The following is a 20,325-nucleotide window of genomic DNA, read 5'->3' on the forward strand; positions in this document are numbered from 1 at the left end:
GGCCGGCCCCAGAGCTTGGATTCTTAACCAGTCTACCATTAAGGTGAGTGATAAATTCATTTGCCCTTATTCAGGTTTTTCTCCCCTATTAATAAACATTTGTTAAACTGTAGAATACTACAGAAAGTAATTCAATGTGCATATTCCCACCATCCAGAATTAAATGTTAACAGTGTGTCATAATTGTTTTAGTTCTTTTTCTAAAGAAGAAAAAAATTCTGATATTCAACATCACTAATCATCAGGGAAATGCAAATCAAAACTATGCTAAGATATCACCTTACAGCCATTAGAATGGCTGTAATCACCAAGAGAAAAAACAACAAATCTTGGAGAGGTTGCGGAGAAACCAGAGCCCTAATTCATTGCTGGTGGGAATGCAAACTAGTGCAGCCACTATGGAAAACAGTATGGAGATTCCTCAAAAAATTAGAAATACTTTATGATCCAGCTATTCCACCTCTGAATCTAACCCCCGTATCTATCCAACAAACCTGAAATCAACAATCCAAAGAGGCTTATGCACCCCTATGTTCATTGCAGCATTATTCACTATAGCCAAGAGGTGGAAGCAACCCGTGTCCCTCAACTGATGACTGGATAAAGAAGATGTAGTATATGTATACAATGGAATACTACTCAGCCATAAAAAAAGACAATCATCCCATTTGCAACAACGTGGATGGACCTGGAGGGTATTATGTTAAGTGAAATAAGCCAGAGAGAGAAAGACAAACACCATATGATTTCACTCCTAAGTGGAAGATAAACCAATACACAGACAGAACAGTTTGGTGGTTGCCAGGGGCAAGGGGGTTGGGGAGTGGGTGTAAGGGGGGAAGGGATGCATTTATACAGTGACTCACAAATAATGTTCAACTAAAATTTCACGATGTTATAAACTATTATGACATCAATAAAAAAGAAAAAGTATCAATAAAAAATTAAAAAAAAAATTCTGGATAAGGTTGAAGTCCCCTTTCCACCCCTTCCCAGTCCCATTTCTTTTCTTTTCTTCCCCAGAGGGAGCCACTCGCATGACTTGGATGAATATCTTGCCTGTCTGTGTTTTTAATTTGTTAGTTGAGGAGATAGCAGTATGGGTGCTGAAGCCAGACTGACTGAGTTTGAATCCTAGTTGTGTCCCTTCTTGGCTGTGTGACATGCAGCAAGTTATTTCACCTCTCTGATGTCAGTTTATCTGTAAGATGGGGATGATGATAGCGCCAAGCCCACGGTGGTTACTGTGAGGATTATGTCTTGAGTTAACACGTGTAAAGCACTTAGAACGGGACTAGGCACAGAGTAAGTGTTGAGTAAGTTTTAATCGTTACTACTCTAATTCTTAGAACTATTATATTTGTATGTATCCATAAAAATGATTTGTTTTTTTTTAATATACATAAATGGAATTATTTTATATCTTGCTTTAAAATGTATGTATTTATAAATTGGAAATTCATGTATGTGGTTTAAAGAATAAAGTAGTTCTGGGGCTGGCCCAGTGGCGTAGTGGTTAAGTTCGCGTGCTCCGCTTTGGTGGCCTGGGGTTCGCAGATTTGGATCCTGGGTACAGACCTACACCCACTTGTCAAGCCATGCTGCGGTGGCATCCCATGTACAAAATAGAGGAAGATTGGCACAGATGTTAGCTCAGGGACAATCTTCCTCAAGCAAAAAGAGGAAGATTGGCAACGGATGTTAGCTTAGAGCCAATCTTCCTCACCAAAAAAAAAAAAAAGAATAAAGTAGTTCTAGAAGGCTTGTTATAAAAACCAGCAATCCCCTGACTTCCCTTCCTCCCCTGAAAAAGAAAATCTCCCTAGAGCCAATTATTTTCAACACTTGTAACTAATTATTTTGGTATGCATCTCTGTATTTCTAAATAATATTCTTACATGGCTACTTTTTTATTTTCCAGTTTTTGCCATTATCTTTTTTTTTTTTTTGTGAGGAAGATCAGCCCTGAGCTAACATCCATGCTAATCCTCCTCTTTTTGCTGAGGAAAACCAGCTCTGAGCTAACATCTATTGCCAATCCTCCTCCTTTTTGTTTCCCCAAAGCCCCAGTAGATAGTTGTATGTCATAGTTGCACATCCTTCTAGTTGCTGTATGTGGGACGCCGCCTCAGCATGGACAGAGAAGCGGTGCGTCGGTGCGTGCCCGAGATCCTAACCCGGGCCGCCAGTAGCGGAGCCGTCGCACTTAACCGCTAAGCCACAGGGGCCGGCCCTTGCCATTATCTTTTAATTTCCCACCATGGAAGGCAATAGTCACACTGGTCCCTAAAACACACCCACACTTCTTGTTTTCTCATCCTCCCAATGGGTTATAATTTTCGTTAGATCATTATTCAGTGTTTGCATTATTGTGACTATGTAAAAACTATTGACAGCTGAGCTATTTAGTATACTGTGAGTAGTTTTCCTTTCCCGTACAATTTTTTGTTAATAATAGTCTTTGATGTTATTTGCCTAGTTTTCTAAGTATTAATTGCTAGTTTGTCCCTAAATTCATCCCCAGCAATCCAACTCTCTTTTTTTAATATCTTCAAACATATAAGGTATTCTAGCATTCCATCTTCTTGAGGACGTTTCTCCGGGAGCATTCTGACCTTTTCTAATTTTGCTGTGGCGTGTACTGAGATCTTGCATAGCCGTGGTCTTGGGACCTCCCTTCACTACCATCCCTCACCTGTCTCTTCTTACTGTCACTTATATCCTGTGTTGCTGTTGAGAAGTCCAATGCTATTCTGATTCTTGACCCATTTTCCTGGTTTTGTTTTCCTTTCCTAAAGCCTTTAGAACTTCACTTTTTCTCTGATGTTCTGGAATTTCACAGACATGTCTGGGTGGGTGTCTTTGCTAGACTCTGGGGGCCTTCTCACTCCAGAAACTCATGTCTTTCAGTTCTGGGAAGTTTTCCTGAGTTATTTCTTTATGATGTGCTCGCCTTTGTTTTCTCCATTCTCCATTTCTAGAACCACTGTTATTCAGATATTGGCTATCCGAGACTATCCTCTAAACTCTATTTCCTTCCCAATTTTTATTTCTATATTTAATTTTTTAAGAGATGTTTTTGTTCTCTTGATTTTTTTAAAGTATCATTCTGTTCTTGTTTTCTGGATGTAAAATCAACTCCTCTCTCTGTGGATATTAATAATTATTTTTTCTTTCGTAGTTTTTCTTCTCCCTGCGTAGACTTTCCTCCGAGTTGCTGTTTGTTTTGGCCGCTGTTGAGTATTACAGCTTTTTCTCAAATGTTTGGTAATTCCTTGCTATCTGCTCATATTTAAGAGTGGAGGACTAAAAAGCTGCTTTCAGAACATAGGGTAAGAACTTCCAGATAGGAGAGTATTAGAGCCTTCTCTGGGAAATAACATCAGCCTAACTGGAAAAAGGCTAAAGATAATAACACTGGGGATTCCCTGATGGAACCGTCCAGCCAGATCACCTGACATAATTGTATAGAATAGAAATAATAAATACAAAGTTGAATGAATGTTGGCTACTTTAATATCATTCTCTATTCTTTTAACAACCAACCCTGAAACTTTGTAATTTGGTTGGTTATTCTAATAGAAGTCTCTTAGCAGGAATGCCTTTCTTTTTAGATTATTTTTACAAATGATTTTGAGATTTTTGAATATTAACACATACTCGTTTTGTTTGCTCCCACCTTTGCCCTCCTAACCTCATTTCCCTTCATTAGGCCGGTACATTAGATACAAGATCCCAGAGGGAATTAAAGTGTTCTTTGGAAGATTTTGCCCTGATGGCTTTCCCCTGCTTTAGGAGCATCAGTTATCCTCAGAGTGCTTGGAGGTGATGGAGTCAAGCTTTCTCCTTTCGTTGACTTCTGGTAATGCCAACTGTTTTCCTGACAGCATCTCTTATTCCAGAAACAGAAATGATTGGTCTGTGTAGGACCACTTTAGGTAATGGTCCTACCATTAATAGCTAATGTGGCAGGTCCGAAAGGCCACATACCAAAGGTCATAAGACACCCCGATTTTCTTACTGGAATTTCTATTTGTCTCTGGAGTTCTAGCTGTCTAGAACTTTTTCAGGTTAGTGTTTTGATAAATAGAAGAAGCATAGCTTCAGAGAAAGAAGTCCTATACTAGCTAATTCCTTTCTTCCTCCCTCATCCCTGATGAGCTTCAGGCCAATAAAGATGAAGGCAGGCTAGACTAGAGGAAAAAAGGTGAATAAAGCAGAAAAAAGTTCAATGTTTTTTTTACATCTATGATGTCTTTTATAAGTTAAACAAAAAGTTATCTTGGCCTTTCCCCTACTACTCATCTACTGGAGATATGGAAGTTAGGAATGTGATCATTCCATTCAGGTATCCATTACAACAGTGTTTTAAATATCTTACAGCATTATAGATTAATTGCTAGTGAGTTGCTAAGTAAGTACTGAATTTAAAAGGCCAACATTTTTATGGGTTCTGATGGTTTGGGATCAAAAAGTTGGTTTGGAAGACTGTGAGTAGACTAGAATTAAAGATACATAATAAGGAAGTATGGTGGAAGATAAAGCTGTATGGGTATTTTGGGGTCTTGTTATAGAGGACCAGGCTAAAGATATTTGTGCTTTATCATGTGACAGTCCTTGAATGTTTTTAAATAGCACCATAACATGATGAAAATGGAATTTTAGAAATATTAATTTGATAAGAATATACAAAATGGAAAATACTTTCTTTCAACAAGATATGTTGACTACCTACCCTATGCCAAGTCTGTATTAGGCACTGGAGTTACAAAGCTAAGTAAAACAGTCCCTGCCCTTAGAGATAACTATTCGGTAGAAGACATGTTAAGAGAAAAAAATTTTTAGTACAATGGTAACGTACAATGATAATGGTTTAGCTGAGGTGCTATTGGAGCCTAGAGAAAGGGAACTTCACCCTCCTAGGAATTCATGAAAGGTTTTTTTGGTGGATATGATATCTTAACAGCGTGTCAAAAAATGAAGGAATGCAATAAAAAATTGGGGAAGAATATTCCAGGCAGAGGGAATAGTATAACAAAAGCATAGAAACAAACATGTTAATTTCAGGCATCTATGGGCACTTCTAGTTTGCTTTATTTTGAAGCAAAGTAAAGAAAAAAGTAGCGTGAGAGGTTAACAATATGCCTTTTTTGTATTCCAAGTGAGAGCTGCTGCAGGCCTGCGCTAGGTAAGTTGTGGTAGGGATGGTGAGAAAGGGACAGTTTCTAGAAAATGTAGAGGTAAAATCATTAGGACTAAGTGATTGGATTTTGGGGATTAGGGTAAAGGAGGAGCCTGGAATTGCTCTTAGGTTTCTGCCTGGGTAATCCGGTAGATTTGTAGTTCATTAACAGAATGAACAGGAAAGAGTAGCAAATCTGGTGTGAATGCAGTACTGAACATTTTGGCATCCAGGCCCAGCAGACATTTAGATAGATATATCTAAAGTTTGGGAGAGTTTAGAGCTAGAGACTTTTGGGGTTAGCTGTCATAGGTGTCATTCAAACCATGAGTGTGATTCAGACCACTTAGGCTGTGCTTCGAAGCAGAATGAAAATGGTACATAGAGGAACAGTAATGTTTAAGCAGCAGTAGAGGACATCTTACAAAGGAGACTGATCATACCTCCTCAAAAGCAGGACAGCCAAAAGAGTGGTGTTACAGAACTCAGGGAGGAGAGAGTTTTATATTTAATGTGGACAACAGTATCAAATGCTCCAGCGGAGGCCAATGAAATAGGTACTAAAACGTTGCTAGTAGATAAGACAATTTGGTGATCTTTGTTGTTTGCAGGAAAAAAGGAAGGAGAGTAGAACTAGAGAGGTACACAGGATTGAGGAGAGGATTTTGATGAAAGTGAAAAGACTGAACATGTTTATATACTGAAGGGATGAGATGATGGTAGCTGTGGTGAAGGTGGTGATAGCAGCTAACAGGTATTGAAAATGTACTGGATTTTCTCAGGGCTTACGTGTATTAACTCATTTACTCCTCACAACAACCCTGTGAAGTAGATACTGTTTTCCTCATTTTACTGATGAGGAAGGTTAATCACTGAGAGATTGTTGCATGGCTGGCAACTAGTAAAGAGCTGAACCAGAATTTGAACCCTGGGATTCTGGCACAATAGTCCAGTTATTTACCACTATCCTGTATTGCCTCAATAAAGAGGTGGAGGTTGAAGACACGGGAAAGAGAGGTGATAATTAATGGATCAAGATTCCAGAAAAGATTGGAGGGGATGAAATCAGGAACATAGATGGGAGTATTGGTCTTGAGCAAGAGTAAGGATATTTTATTCTTGAAGACCAGACTAGAGGGTACAGATGGAGGTGGTAAGTTTGGGGATGGCATGGGGTACTGTGAAGTTTAGGAAATTAATACCTGATCATGTCAAATTTTTCCATCAAATATTTATTTATTTATTGATTTTATACCTTTTTATTATAAAATATAACAGATATGGAAAACTGCTTAAAACAAATGCATAGCTTATGATGAACTATTATTATAAGATATAACCTCCACCCAGATAAAGAAAAGAACACGTTGTCAGCCAATCCAGAAGCTCTACATGTGCTCCATTCCAATTAAAACCCTCTTTTTCTCCCCAAATGTAATCACTATCCTAACATTTATGGTAATAATGTTTTTGGCTTTTCTTATAATTTTATCACCTGTGTGTATTTCTAAGCACTACGTTTAAGTTTTTCCTGCCTTTTTTGTCTTTTAAATCTTTTAATCTACAAATTCTTCCTCAATCTCTTTTTCCTTGTCACTAATTTGTTGAAGACACCAGGTTTTGACCTGTTGAATTTCCCACAGTCTGGATTTTGCTGATTGAATCCCTATGGTGAGGCTAACATGTTCATTTGTCCTCTATATTTCCCCAAAATTGGTACTTGGATCTGGAGCTGTGCTGTCCAATATGGTAGCCACTAACCACATGTGGCTACTGAGCACTTGAAAGGTGGCTAGTCTGAGTTGAGATACACTATAAGTGTAAAATGCACACTATTTTAAAGATTTATTGCAAAAATGGTGTGAACTATCTCATTAATAGTTTTTATATTGATTGTGTATTGAAATGAATATTTTGGATATATTGGGTTAAATTAAATTTATTAAAACATAATTTCCACCTAGTTCTTTTTACTTTTTGTAATGTGGTTACTAGAAAACTTAAATACTTATGTGGTTTGCATTATATTTCTATTGGACAGTGCTGATCTAGAGGCTTAATCAGAGTCTGGTTTTATTTTATTATTATTTTCTGCAAAACTACTGCATAAGTGAGAGTGTGTTCTTCTGTTAGGAGGCACATAGTGTCTGGTTATTGTTCTTTTTTGTGATGTCAGCAGTGGTTGATACTCAATGCCTAGATATCTTAATTCATTAGAGTTTGCAAAATGGTGAGTTCTAATGAAATCACTCCTTATTCATTTATTATTGCCTTGTCTATTATCTGGTTATCCAATAGTGCAAGTCATATAGGACAGATAGGATTAATGCTTGATTCTTTACCTTTCTTAACCAGTTTTAGAAATGAATGATCTCCCTATGCAAAGACGATGAGTTAGTTTTCTTGGTATCATTATGAATTCATAAATTTAAACATATTTGATATATTTCAATGCATTGCAATTATTATGCTTATTGCTGCTAAAATGGTCCCATCTCTGGCCTTTTTAAGTTGGACCTTTAAGTTGGAAAACCAACCTTTTCAAGTTGGTTCCTGAGTCCTTTTGAGACAAGTGTACTAGTCTTTGTTAGCTTTTAATCTCTGTTGTGTCTGTAGTGATATCCCCTCTTTTGTTCCTGATGTTGGCAATTCGTGTCTTCTCTTTTTTTTCTTTCTTGGTCAGTCAATCTGTTTTTATTCATTTTTTCAAAAAACTAGTTTTTGGTTTCATGGATTTTTTTCCTATTTTTTCTGTCTTTCTCTTTCAGTTTTCTGATTTCTGCTAAGTTTATTTCCTTTCTTCTGCTTGTTTTCTGCTTAGTTTCTTAAACTGAAAGATTAGATTATTGGTTTGAGACTTTTTTCTTTTCTAATATAAACATTTAATGTTAAAAATTAATAAGCACTGCTTTAGGTGCATCTCACACATTTTGATATGGTGTATTTTCCTTTCAAAGTATTTTCTACTTTACCTTGAAACTTCTTCTTTGACTCCTGGATTATTTAAACGTGTATTGTTGGGGCTGGCCCGGTGGTGTAGTGGTTAAGTTCACGTGCTCTGCTTCGGCAGCCTGGAGTTCACAGGTTTGGATCCCCGGCGTAGGCCTATGCACTGCTTGTCAAGCCATGCTGTGGCGGCGTCCCATATAAAGTAGAGGAAGATGGGCACAGGTGTTAGCCCAGGGCCAATCTTCCCTCAGCAAAAAGAGGAGGATTGGCATCAGATGTTAGCTCAGGGCTAATCTTTCTCACTAAATAAATAAATAAATAAATGTATATTGTTTAATTTTCAAGTATTTGGGATTTCCTAGATTTTGTATTATTGATTTCTCACTTAATTTTGTGGTGTCAAAGAACAGACTCTGTATGGTTTTAATTCTTTTAAATTTATTCTGGTTTGTTTTGTTACCTACCATATGATCTATCTTGGTTAATGTTTTATGTCGACCTGAAAAAATTGTGCATCCTGTTGTCATTGGGTGGGGGGTTCTATAAATGTCAGTTAGGTCGCATTGATTGCTCATGTTGTTCAGGTCTTCTATATCCTTGCTGATTTTCTGTCTGCTTGTTTCAATTGCTAAGAGAGGAGTGTTGGACTCCCCAACCATAACTGTGGATTTGTCTATTTCTCCTTTCAGTTCTGTCAGTTTTGCTCCCTCTATCGTGAAGCTCTATTGTTAGTTGCATAAACATTTAAGATTGTTATGTCTTCATGGTGAATTGAACTTTTTATCATTATGTAGTATTCCTCTTTATCCCTGATAATTGTCCTTGTTCAGAGTCTTCTTTGTCTGTTATTGATATAGCTACTTCAATGTTTTTTTTTTAAACTAGTGTTTGCATGGTATGTCTTTTCCCATCATTTTACTTTCTTTTGCCCTAATCTTTCATCTTTCCATATATGTAACCTCCTTTTCCACAAAGAAATATGGCTCCCGTTATCCTAAATATATTTATTTATTTTCTAAATCCTTAATTACATAAAAAGTAGTTAAATAAGAGTTAACCCATACCACCGAAAAAACAAACCTACTAGAGTTCAAATTCTGTTTATAGTGCTTTTTATCTTTAGTCTGAGGGCATTTAGTCTAAATACTGTGTTCAAAAGTTGATTGGGCTAATCTCCTCCTCCTCTACCCCCATTTACTCTGGTTATGTTATTCTTCGAAATATAGTTAGGTTCTTTTTTTGTTTGTTTGTGTTCAGTTTTAAGGTCCTTCTCATCCTTGTTTGTTTGTTTGTTTTAGTATATAAAACATTAACATATTTACAAAAGTCATAACTATGCAAAATAGTTAGACCCAGAGAAGTGTCATTGCCCCCATCGCTTCCACCATGGAAGGTAATCAATTTCATTTATTTCTCTTCGTCTCTCTGGTGTTTCTTTTGCTAAAATAAACAGTTGCTCGTATATTTTATTTCTCCCTTTTATTCTTACACAAAAGGGAATTATTATAGATACTCTTTTGCATGTTGCTTTTTTTTTAAATTAATACTTTTTTTTTTCTTTTTTGCAGTTTTAGGTTTACAGAAAAATTGAACATAAAGTACAGAGTTTCCTTAAATCTCCTTACCTGCCCCCCCCAGTTTCCCCTATTGTTAACATCTTACATTACTGTTACAATTCATGAGCAAATATTGGTACATTATTATTAACTCAAGTCCATAGTTTACATTAGGGCTCACTCTTCCTATGGGTTTTGACAAATGTATAATGGCATGTATCTATCATTTCAGTATCATTAAGAATAATTTCACTGCCCTAAAAATCGCTTGTGCTCCGTCTATTCATTCCTTGCTCCCTCCCCTGGCAACCACTGGTCTTTTTACTGTCTGCATAGTTTTGCCTTTTTCAGAATGTCATAGAGTTAGAATTATCTAGTATGTAGCCTTTTCAGATTGGCTTCTTTCACTTAGCAAAATGCATTTAATGTTCCTTTATGTCTTTTTGTGGCTGGATAGCTCATTTCTTTTTAACACGGAATAATATTCCATTGTATGGATATGCCACAGTCTGTTATCCATTCACCTATTGAAGGACATCTTGGTTGTTTCCAAGTTTTGGCAATTATGAATAAAGCTGCTAGAAATATTCATGTGCAGGATTTTGCGTAAACATAAGTTTTCAACTCATTGGGTAAATACCAAGTGTTGTGATTTCTGGATTATATGGAAAGGATATGTTTAGTTTCGTAAGAAACTGCCAAATTGTCTTCCAAAATGGCTGTACCATTTTACTTTCATACCAGCGACAAATAAGAGTTCCCGTTGCTCCATATCCTTACCAGAAATGTGCTCCATATCCATACTGGAATTTGATGTTGTTAGTATTTTGGATTTTGGCCTAATAGGCATGTAGTGGTATCTCATTGTTGTTTTAATTTGCAATTCCCTAATGATATATGCTGTTGAGCATCTTTTCATATGCTTGTGTGCCATCTGTATATGGGGAGATGTTTGTTTAAATCTTTTGTCTATTTTTTTTTGTGTGTGTATGAGGACGATTAGCGCTGAGCTAACATCCATTGCCAATCCTCCTCTTTGTGCTGAGGAAGATTGGCCCTGGGCTAACGTCCATGCCCATCTTCCTCTACTTTATTTGTGGGACGCCTGCCACAGCATGGCTTGATAAGTGGTGCATAGGTCTGCACCCGGAATCCAAACCTGTGAACCCCGGGCCACTGAAGCAGAGTGCACAAACTTAACCACTATGCCACTGGGCCGGCCCCCTCTTCTGTCTATTTTTTAATTGGGTTGTTTGTTGTCTTATTGTTGAGTTTCAAGAGTTCTTTGTATACTTTGGATACCAGTTCTTTATCAAATAGGTGTTTGCAAATATTTTCTTTCAGTCTGTGGTTTGTCTTTTCATTCTCTCAACCGTGTCTCTATTTCTTTACTTTTAATTTCTCAATATTATGATATTTCAAGTAGATTTCTTTTAGGAAAAAACCTGGATCTTTTTAGTTTTTAAAAAAATCTAGCAATCTCTATTTTTTAACTGGGGTATTTAGATTATTTACATGTAATGTAATTTTTAAAAATTCTGATAAAATACACATAACATATAATTCACCATCTTGACCATTTTTAAGTGTACAGTTCAGTGGTATTAAGTACATTCACGTTGTTGTGCAGCCATCACCACTATCCATCTCCAGAACTCTTTTTATCTTGCAAAACTGAAACTCTATACTTATTAAAGAACAACTCCCCCATACCCTCCTCCCTGCTGTTTCTGTCAACCACCATTCTACTTTCTCTCTCTATGAATTTGACTACTCTAGGTACCTCACATAAGTGGAATCATATTGTATTTGTCCTTTTGTGACTGGCTTATTTTGCTTAGCATAATATCCTAAAGGTTCGTTCATATTATAGTATGTGTCAGAATTTCCTTCATTTTTGAGGTTGAATACTATTCCATTGTATGTGTATACCACATTTTTTTAGTCCATTAATGGGCACTTGGGTTGCTTTCACCTTTTGGCTATTGTGAATAATGCTATGAACGTGGGTGTACAAATATCTCTTTGAGTCCCTACTTTCAATTCTCTTTGTATATATCCAGACGTGGAATTGCTGAATTATACAATAATTTTATTTTTAATTTTTTGAGGAAGTGCTATACTGTTTTCCATCATGGTTGCACCATTTTAAATTTTACAAACCAACTGCACAAAGGTTCTAATTTCTCCCCATCCTCACCAACACTTGTTATTTTTGATAGTAGTCTTCCTACTGGGTATGAGGTGGTTTACATTTAATGTAATTATCGAAGTGTTTGGATTTAACTCTTTCACTTTATTACGTGTTTTTTGTTTGTCTCCTCTATTTTTTATTCCTCTATTTCCCCTTACTTGGAGTCTTTTGGATTATTTACTTAGGTTTTAGTTTTCCATTTTAGTGTATCTATTGGTAAAAGGGACTTTGCAGATATGATTAAGGATTATGAAATGGGAAGACTATCCTGGATTATCTGAGTAGGCCCAATGCAATCACAAGGGTGATTATAAGAGGGAGGTAGGATGATTAAAGTCAGGAAAAGGAGATGTAATGTTGGAAGCAGAGGTTGGAGTGAAGTGCTTTGAAGATGGAGGACGGGGCAATGAGCCAAGGAATGCAGGCAGCCTCTAGAAGCTGGAAAAGGCAAAGAAAAAAGAGTGTTCTCTAGAGTTCCAGGAAGGAACACAGTCTGTGGACCCCTTGATTTTAGCTCATGACCCATTTTAGATTTCTGACCTCCAGAACGATAAGATAGTGCATTTGTATTGTCCTAATCCACTAAGTTTGCAGTAATTTTTTACAGCAGCAATAGGAAACTAATACAGCTCCCCATGTGCACCACCCAGGGTCCAGTCTAGTAGGATGTGGGGGTGGTCTACATCATAGTTTGGATCTCACAGCCTTTGCTCTCTTGAGCCTGGTGAGTTCTACATTTGCAACTCAGGATTTCATACAGGAATTTAAAGGGCCTCATTCTCCAGCTCCTTACTCTTTGTGATCTTTCCCCATACTCTAGGGTTCCCAAGAGCCCCCTTTCTTGGTGCTCTGGCTAGAAAGAGAGAAAGGAATCTTCAGGGATACCCCTGTTATCACTGTCACTGCTGCCATGAGGAGGCTGGTTCATGCTGGGGTTCACCTGGGTTTGGGTCTGGAGAGTCTAGAGAGAGTGTTTTTCGTCTGGGATTCTGGCTGCCCTGGAGTGTAAGCTGGGGGATACAGGAGATAAAAGGCAAACCAGGGAACTCACCACTGTGTGGGTCATTGTTGGAGTTTTGAGTTTCCTACCCAGTTTACCTATTCTATTTTTCAGAGCCCCTAGATAATGGCTTTATGTCTTCTGTCTGGGCCTTTTAGTTGTGATTAGTGGGAGAGATAGGGGGGACTATGCTTACTCAATCTCTACCAGAGCCAGAAGTTTCTTCATTTCTTTGTTACTTTAAAAAATTTCCTGGCTTTTTTTCCTTCTGCTTGTCTTAAGGCATTATCTGTTTTTTATTAACTCTTGTGTTCTTTCTACTTTAGTGTACATTTATAACATGATTTTTTTTCTAATTCTTTCTGAGTTATTTCACCTCCTTTGTGAATTTTTATAATTCTAGTTTATATTGTTCTTTCATTCTTCTATTATTGTTTTGTGTCTTTTGCTTGTTTTGAAATAGGTTATAGTTTTCATGTATTTTGTAGGCACGTCTTTCTAGAGGGCTTTTATTGCCTGCAGGAGTAGCCTTCTCCTTTTAAAGTTTTTTCTTGTAATATATTTATATGGGATATTCCCTCAATCTTTTTGTTGCTCATTTTTATATGAAATTACTTTTCTTGAACTTTTAGAAGGAAGCCTGCATTTCATGGCTCTAGAGCTCTCTCTTCTGTTATTTTTGTGAAGTGTTTAAGTGTGTGACTGCTTACTTTCTCAATCTCCTGACTTTGTTCCCTCCCCTGCTTTTATCTGGATCTCTCTTTTGTCCTTGTGCTGTTCAATTTAGATTATCCCTAGTAGTCTTGTGTTAGTGTGGGGCTGGGTCCTGAAAGGGGGCTTTGGCTGATCAGTTTTCAGAATTCACAAGGCTCATACTTACCACAGAACCCTTGCACACCCCTGAGAACTGGAGTGCGTGTGACTCCCCTCAACGTCGGGTGCTCTTCTCAGCCTGGCCCCCGAGGTCTCCAGCGAGGACCTGTGGGCGTTCTCGGCTCCATTAAATGCCAGTGCCATTCCTCTGCTTGCGTCCTCACAAATGTACCACAGTCGCGTGGGTGTTCGTGGTTTGATCCCACCCACTTGGCATCTGGAGTCTGGAGATTCCTTGTTACTTAGTTGTGGTTTAGATGTTATCCAAGAGTCTTTGAATTTTTCATCCTGGTTTCTCGGTCCGTTTTTAATGGGCAACTCAGGAAGATTAAAAAAAACCATACTGCCACTGCCACCATCCTCCACCTCAGTTATTTTGATGAACAGGTGTGCTCTTCCGCTAAGAGTGAGGGGTTCTAAATAGGAAATTTAATCGGAAGAAGTGAAAGTTCAGAAGAGTCACTGATGGAAATAGGAAAGGAGCTCTCCAGGAACAGATGAGAATAAGGTCAGGGCGCAGTGAGGGTGGGGACCATGTATCAGTAGCGGCACCAGCCTATGTGAATGTGGGTTCTTTCCCCTTGCAGGGATCACCCCAAATGAAGCCTTAGAGGAGGCTAGTAGTTGGATTAGGATTACAGTTAGGGCTGTAGTTTTGCCTTGTTGTTCCAACTGAAGGACCAGAATGTTAGGTGGTTGAGGTAACTTCTGGGAGAGGAATTCTATTCCTGGGTATAAATGGAAGTGAAACCAAGGGTGGGGCTGCTAAACTGGGAGACAATGGAAAGGATCTAGGAACTGAATGTCTGTACTGAAACTAAAGAGCAAATACAGTGGGCGTAGCCATGTGAATGCACCGGATGGAGACTTGTGTCAGAGCATAGAGTTTAAGATTTGTTAGGTAGAACAGATCGAGGTTAAAAGAAAACAAGGTCCAATGTCAGGTGCAATTTAATATATTTGATCCCTATAAGTTATTAAATGCTCTGGAATTTCAAATTTCTCAACAAATGATAAATCAGTAAACATGACTCGTATATTGTCGCAGGAGCTTAAGAGCACAGGTAAAACCACAGGTTTAAGAAACTTGAGAACTGTTAATAGAAACAGGTGAATAGCCTGAGTCACGCGTCTGTGGCTATCTGCATAGCGCACAGAGCTCCTCTAACATTCTTACTATGGCAACAAAGCAAAATTAATTTTGATATGAGATCGCATTATTTCTAAACATTGTGTATATTTACTTTGCTTACAGCCTAAAGTTCCTTGAGAAAGTGTTGGAAGTTAATTAAAAATTTCTATTTTAGCATTTTCATGAGTGCAAAGTATTTTAATAAGACTTTGCAAACAGAACGTTCTTTTAAAAAGAAATGTGACAATCCATAAGTAACATTCTACTTAATGTGTTACTGAAACAAAGGTTATTTGTGGTGGGAATTCTCAAATAACTTCACATATTTAAAGGAAACGTCAGTAAGCTGTCAGTTCTGTAGTTTACCGTAGTTTAATAAAGAAATTTCTTTAATAAGATTATGTTTAAAATGGAGTTGGTAGCCAAGAAAGGAGTAATTGCCTATCACACTGTAAAAAATCAGTTTCACATCTTTGGAATGTTTCTTTACGCTAATTTCCACATCGTTTGAACTTAAATACATATCCACAGAAACAAAAAAGCAAAAGATCATCAAAAAGCTCTTTTTTTCCCCCGTGCTCAAGATTTTATAGCTGGATTTGGATGAAACTTTGTCTCACTATTAACACAAATGTTAATCTAAACACAAATACTAAATAGAATATTTTTATGTTTTAATACATTTTAAAGAGAATACTGGCATTACTGTGAAAGTTTTTGAATTTTAAATATTGATGGGACAAGTGATTGATTTCTCTGTTCTCTGCTGCAACCCATTTGTTGAGAAGATTGTCCTATCATTCAAAATTAATAAAGTTGGGCCGGCCCGGTGGCTTGGTGGTTAAGTGCGCGCGCTCCGATGCTGGCGGCCCGGGTTCGGATCCCGGGCGCGCACCGAGGCACCACTTCTCCGTCCATCCTGAGGCTGAGTCCCACATACAGCAACTAGAAGAATGTGCAGCTATGACATACGACTATCTACTGGGGCTTTGGGGGAAAAAATAAATAAAAACAAAACAAAACAAAAAACAAAAAACAAAATTAATAAAGTACAAAATGTCCAAGAGTCTTTTCCAGAAATTGTCAGGTCACACTTTTGCAACTATCATCAGATATGTGGGTTGGGTAGGTTAGCTGTGTAGAGTGGTTATTGTGTAATTGTCTATTTCAATTTATTCAATTTTTTTTTATTACAGTATGAGAGATGCCAGAGTCTTTTTAGAACTTAGAAAATTGCAGGATTTTGTTGACTTCAAAGAATACTGATCTTATTTCTTCTATCATATAAAAATGTATCAATTTTTCTTAAATATTTCACGATTTTAAAATTAGAATTTGCTTCTGAATCTTTCACAACATTACCTTTACTTTCTGTCGTGCTTCTTTCAAAGATGAAGAGCAGAATGTATGTACCCCAGAATCTTATGTGACTATTTGAGCTTGTATCATAATTCTAGAGAAGAAAAGTTTTCTAGATTTGGGGAGGAGGAGCAATTTGTGACCAAATAAGTTTGGAAAACACTGCCTTGTGCATCCACTTTAGTAACATTGGAATGAATGTTAGTCTGTTTTTGACTTTAAGAAGTTCTGTAGTAAAGAAATCTGTTTAACCTTGTCAAACCCAGCATTTCCCAAATTTATTTAATCTTAAAACCTTGTATATCAAAGTTTATAGTAGCATTATTCTCAATGGTTAAAATGTGGAAGCAACCATCCACTGATGAATAGATAAGCAAAATATATCCATTTATATATATATTCATTTAATATATCTGTTCAACAGAATATTGTTTTGCCATAAAAAGGAATGAAACACTGATATATACTACAACATGGGCAAATCTTGACAACACTATGCTAAGTGAAAAACACCAGAAAAAAAAGACCACATATTGTATGATTCCATTTATAGGAAATGTTCATAATAGGCAAATCCATAGAAACAGAAAGTAGATTAGTGGTTGCCACACACTGGGGGTGGGGGAAATGGAGAGTGACTGCTAATGAGTATGGATTTCTTTTTGAGATGATGAAAACATTCTGCAATTAGATAGTGGTGATGGTTGCTCAACTCTGAATATACTGAAAATCACTGAATTGTATACTTTAAAGGAGTGAATTTTATCATATGTGAATTATATGTTAATAAAGCTGTTATTTAAAAAATAACCATAAAAAATAGGCTATAGCAACAACTAAAGAAAGAAGTGATAAGGGCTTAAAATAAGGCAGTGGCAATAGAGAGATACTAGAGAATGTAGGGGGTAAACTGAGGAGCCTCAAGGTTCCCAGGGCCGAAACCCTAAGGAGACAGGGCTGATGGACCCTATGGTGCACAGGTTTGCACCAGCAGTGGCTATTCACCGAGAATGAAGGAATTCTGCACACATAGTAAATAAAAACTCTTTAACAAAAACGATTGCTTCCTTTGTCATCTGTAGACAACAGGGACAGCTAAAGCAGTACACAAAACTGTGGCCTTGCCGTTATGCTTTTCCTAACTCAAAACATTTTTCGTGCTACCAATAGAGTTGAGTAATCTGGCTGTCACTGCTCATCAGGGCGAGGGGCCCTGTGGGGGAGATAAGGGGACACGGCCCTTGCCTGCAGAGAACATAGTCTTATTGACTTAGTATGATCCACTCAAAGGCTGTCCGCATCTTTCATGAGGGCACCCAAATGACCTCCCGAATGTTACCTAGAGGACAACAGAGCACATGGATTATCAATTTGGGAAGGTGAACACAGATTTTCGGATTGTCTAATTTTTGCTATCATGTGGAAAAAGCAGACTTCTTGGAGTTGGGTCCTCATTTTAGTCAGCTCCTTGACCCAGGTGGGAAAACACTTTAACCTTCCACCTCTTCAGGTGCCAAGGTCATGATGTGCCCTCTGGGGCTGAGGATAGTGCAGCCAGTGCTAATGCTCTTCCCTTCCCTTTACTCTCTCAGGCGGGGGGTGGTGGTCGGCAAGAATGTCAGGAGCTCCTTAGGAGTTCATTGCAGAGTGAAGGCTCACAGGAAGAGTTCCAGATGAGGCAGCGTGGATGGGCTGATATCTCACATCAATGGCCTCTTTCCTTTCCCCAGACCTAAGTTCCCTGTGTAAAGCTAAAGCCCTCAGTGGAGGAAGCCAGTGTGTTGCTGAGACTCCTACCAGGCATTTCAAAAATTGCTTCTAGAGAACTGTGTCTAACACAGAGCTGAATGTCTGCCATATTCACAGAATTCGCTGTTTTCTCAGTACAGATTTCTGAGGTAGCTTGGGGAAGAGGAAGGAGCCTTAGTTTTGGAGTCACAAGAGCTAAGCTACTCCAGGCAGCCTTGGAGAGGCTGTGCGATGCAGCACAGGCTCTCTGGAGTCTCACGGGGCTGGGTTTGAATGCTGATGTGCCTTAGACTGTCTCTGCTTCATGTCTGGAAACTGTGGTCTCGCCTGTGCTCAGGGGTGACCGTCCTCTGCAGGCTTGTTATGAGGTCCAATGCGATAATGTGTGGAGAACATCTGGGGCACAGCATAGCTACCACCGCACAAGTCACTTTTCTAAGATTGTTTTCTTTAAAGAGTGAGGATGATGCCCTATGCCTTTTAGAGTAGTTGAGGGGATAAAATGAGATAATGTATGCAATTATGTTATATAAATATATTATTGAGGTTTAATTAGAGAAAACCTTCACATGGATCTTAGTTACCCACTCCAGAGTTTTAGCACTAACAAACACGTGTAGCCTTATGTTGAACTAGAATTTTTCCTTCCTTATTGTCCTTTTCATCTTGCTTGCCTTCCAAGAACACAGTGAAGTGTTGAAGTTTATTTGTTTCATGAAACTCTTCATGCACTGAAAGATATAATCCATTCACCCCTAGCCTTTGGGTTTTAAAAAAAACAATCTTGATTATTACTGGCAACCTGTTTTCTTATTTGTAATTATGTGTGATTTTATTCTGAACCCTTTCTAACTTCTCCATCGCTTATGGCGCCCAAAATAGGAAATGATTTTGAGAATTTCTCAGACTAAAATAGAGGGGAAAGATTACTTTCTGTCCCTCATTCCCCATTTAAAAAAAAAAATATCTCTTTATTATAAAAGTAATGTCATCACTTTATATATATACATTTTGGAGAAGAGAGCAGGAAAATTTTCCACAATTCCATCAGTACAATTAATAGTAGCTTTATGACTGCACATCTGGTCATTTTTATCTATATATTTTACATATCTTTATATGTATAGCTTATGTATCATTAGATATGTATCTTACATAACAACAATCATATACAAATATGAATCTTGCTTTTTTTCCCTCTTATAATGTTTTCTATATCACTGCACGTCTTTAGTACCTTTCTCGTAGAATTGTGAGGATTCGATGCTTTAAGTACTTAGCATGGTGTCTGGCATATAGTTAGTGTCAATAAATGGGAACTAGTTGTTATATGACTTTTTCCATAGTGTGTATTATTTCCTGATGGATGCCTGGAAGTGGCTTTACTGGGTCAGGCGCCCTTTAGGCTCTTGATACTTGGCACCTGCCACATTGCTTTCTAAAAGCCATTTCAGTTTACAAAGCCCTTGGCACCACCCAAGAATTTCACTGCTTGTCATCAGCACTTGATGTCCCCCCTTCCCCTATATGTTTAGGTTTGGGAAGCTAATTTAGCAGGCAAAAGATGCTACCTCATTATTTTAAGTTTCATTATTTAATAACTATCAATGTTGAATATTTGGTTGTATGTTTACTAGCAATGTTTCCTTTTTGTAGGGTCTGTTTATGACATATTTAACAGTTGGAATTAGTTAACATTTTCTTATTGAATTACATGGGCTCTTTAATAAAGATATTAATTCTTTGTCATATGTACTGCAAATAGTTTCCTGTTTTCTTTTTATTTTGGCTGTGAGGTTTCTTTTTTTTTAAATTACTACACACATACACATGCACGCACGCACGCACACACACACTATGATCCATCTCCTGTTTGTGGCTGTCACAGTGAACTTTCTCACCATCCATGCCAGGTCTGATGGTAAAAAGAGAGACTCCCCCAGTGGTTACATGGGTTCCTAAAATAGTGGGTGCACATGTCTTTTATGGTAAAATGTAATTTGTTTGCTACCCCAGAGTTAAGTCTAAAGTACACAAGACTCTTCTTAGACCCAGAGAACATGTTTCTCTGACAAGGAAGGAGCGAACAACATATTGCTTGGTTTTTATAACAGTTTATGACTTCAGCTCTTCATGATTGCAATCTTCTAGACAGTCTCCATCCTTTCCTCTAGGACTGGTATTTCTGGAGATATCATTGCAGATATTTATTTGGCAAGTGTGTGGGCTGCTCATCATAAGGCCTCAGCCGAGTTCTCTGAAGAGGTCCCCCTTCCACCTACCCCGACCCACCTTATTCAGATTTTTTTCTTGCAAGGAGACACTGGGTAT

The sequence above is a fragment of the Diceros bicornis genome, chromosome 12, assembly GCF_020826845.1.
Source record: "Diceros bicornis minor isolate mBicDic1 chromosome 12, mDicBic1.mat.cur, whole genome shotgun sequence".
In the NCBI taxonomy this organism is placed as follows: domain Eukaryota; kingdom Metazoa; phylum Chordata; class Mammalia; order Perissodactyla; family Rhinocerotidae; genus Diceros; species Diceros bicornis.